This window comes from Microtus ochrogaster, chromosome X, assembly GCF_000317375.1.
Source record: "Microtus ochrogaster isolate Prairie Vole_2 chromosome X, MicOch1.0, whole genome shotgun sequence".
Taxonomy (NCBI): domain Eukaryota; kingdom Metazoa; phylum Chordata; class Mammalia; order Rodentia; family Cricetidae; genus Microtus; species Microtus ochrogaster.
Window position 1 is genome coordinate 19,377,696 of NC_022026.1, and position 2,649 is coordinate 19,380,344.

General features: G+C 36.4%; 1 pseudogene; it reads left to right on the plus strand.

Annotated features, from left to right (window-relative positions):
- The first annotated feature begins 1,046 nt into the window (after positions 1-1,046).
- Positions 1,047-1,931, plus strand: LOC101990259 (annotated as a pseudogene).
- Positions 1,932-2,649: the final 718 nt, after the last annotated feature.

Here is a 2,649-nt window from a genome sequence, read left to right on the forward strand (position 1 = left end):
GGAGAGTGAAACTTTTGCTGTGAATATTAAGAAGGCAAGATCTGATAAATCATCAGAAATTATAGAATATGACATTTACTTTAGTATGTTTAGTATAAAAAGAATGATGTATCTTTAAAAATGCCATAATTCAAATGAATGTGGTTAAATTCCAAGAATAGTGAGAGTGATACTGAGCCTCTTGAAAGCATAAGGAAGGAGTTGAACATAAACAATTCAAGGAATACTCTTAAGGACAGTTTAGAGTGCTGCAAGTATTCTATTTTCATCTATCAAAAGAGGAGGGAGCCTAAAGATTACCACATTCACTTTTTTTTGCAAGAGACCTTAACTGATTTGATTTGTATCTCATTGTGATGCTTCCTGGCTCTGGGTGAAGGTTTTAAAGTTTTAACATAGCAGCATACCTACAGGAAGAGGATATCATTTTTAGACAGCTTCTTTCTCATAAATGAGTAAAGTGAATCAGTTTTATCATGACGTTGTACTGAATTAGTTAGACACTGTGGGAAAACTATAGATATGTTAGTGGAGTTTCCTGTCCAGCCAGCAACTCCCAAATTACCAACACAGAGGCTTGATACTACTTATAAATGCCTAGCCAATAGCTCAAGCCTAGCATGATATTAGCTAACTATTACATTTAAATTAACTCACATTTCTCATCTATGCTTTGTCATGTGATCATTGTTGCCTCCCCTGACACTGCTCGTCTTTATTCTAGTATCCTCTGTGGCTGGCTGTCTCATCTATACTTGCTGCCTGACCACCTGCTAGTCAGCTTTTTATTACCCAATGAGATTAATACATATTCACAGTGTCCAGAGGATTATTCTTCAATATAGAACTATTTACATTATTGAAAGAAAATCTAATCTCGTGTGATATATTCCAATTGTATACTTTATAGGGGTCTACTATGTAAACCAATTGAAATATATATTAATGGTCAAAACATTACCTAGATCCTTTAGACATAGCAAATGCATTGACATAAATGGAATATACAAAATTTCCTGTTAAGTTTGTTACTGATCGGAGTGGAACCGACAAAGATGGCGGTGCAGGTGATGCAAGCTGTGCAAGCAGTTCATCTTGAGTCTGAGGCTTTTCTAGTTTGTTTCAACCATGCTCTGAGCACTGAAAAGGAGGAGGTAATGGGCCTATGCATAGGGGAGTTGAATGATGACATAACGAGTGACTACAAATTTACATACACTGGAACTGAAATGCACACAGTTGCAGAAAAGATGGATACCATCAGAATTGTTCACATCCATTCTGTTATTATCTTGCGACATTCTGACAAGAGAAAGGACCGTGTAGAAATTTCTCCAGAACAGCTGTCTGCAGCCTCAACAGAAGCAGAAAGGTTGGCTGAACTAACAGGTAGTCCCATGAGAGTTGTTGGCTGGTATCATTCTCACCCTCACATAACCGTTTGGCCTTCCCATGTTGATGTTCATACACAAGCCATGTACCAAATGATGGATCAAGGCTTTGTAGGACTTATTTTTTCCTGTTTCATAGAAGACAAAAACACAAAGACTGGTGGGGTACTCTACACTTGCTTCCAATCCATACAAGCACAAAAAAGCTCAGAGTATGAGAGAATTGAAATCCCAATCCATATTGTACTTCATATCACTATTGGGAAGGTATGCCTTGAATCAGCAGTAGAACTGCCAAAGATCCTATGTCAGGAAGAACAGGATGCATATAGAAGGATTCATAGCCTTACACATCTGGACTCAGTAACCAAAATCCATAATGGCTAGGGGTTTACCAAGAATTTGTGCAGTCAGATGTCAGCAGTCAGTGGGCCTCTACTACAGTGGTTGGAGGACAGATAGGAGCAAAAACCAGCAGCATTTGAAGGAGTTGCAACAAGAAAAGAAGAGCTTATGGAAGAGTTGTCTTACCTAGAATAAAGTAGGAGGACAAAAATGTGATAATATTGTTTCTCAGTTTGTGCACTGAATATGGTTCAAAACTATATACAACTCCTATGTAGGCAGATAATTCAGGAGCCCTTTTTATATTCCAACAGATAGTTTTATGTATATAAAAATATAAGATGTCTTCCTAAAACTTTTCCAGAGCTTATAGAATCCTCTTGCCTAAAGTTGCTGTAAAAGCATGGAGGATGATTTACAGAATATGAAAGTTATTTTGTAAGGGTTATAAGAGGTGCATTAGCAAGGAATGTCTGGGAATAAAATGTTTGATAACATTAAGCATTAACTTGTACTATGCACAAGAGTCTGTGTTTTACAGAGTTTGTTATAGCTACCTTACTTAAGAGAATCTAAGTATTATATGCAAAGTTTCAGTCAATGCTTAAGGAAGTATCTTTCACAAATCTGTCTAAATAATTCATTTAAATTTGAATTTAGTTAATATTTTAAACTTTTCTGTTTAGACACACTTACTTGCTCTATTTTTAACCAAATACTGTCTCTAAAATCTTTGAGAAGTGAGAGATTTGATAAAGTGACATTGCTTTACATAAACCACAAAGGATTATTTCCCATTCCGCAAATTGTAGGCAAAAGGCTTTCACCAGATGCCCGGTTTTCCCCTGTGGTCCTATTGTACCTTGGAACCTTACACAAAAGTGTATAGTTTATCTTATCCTCAAATAATTTT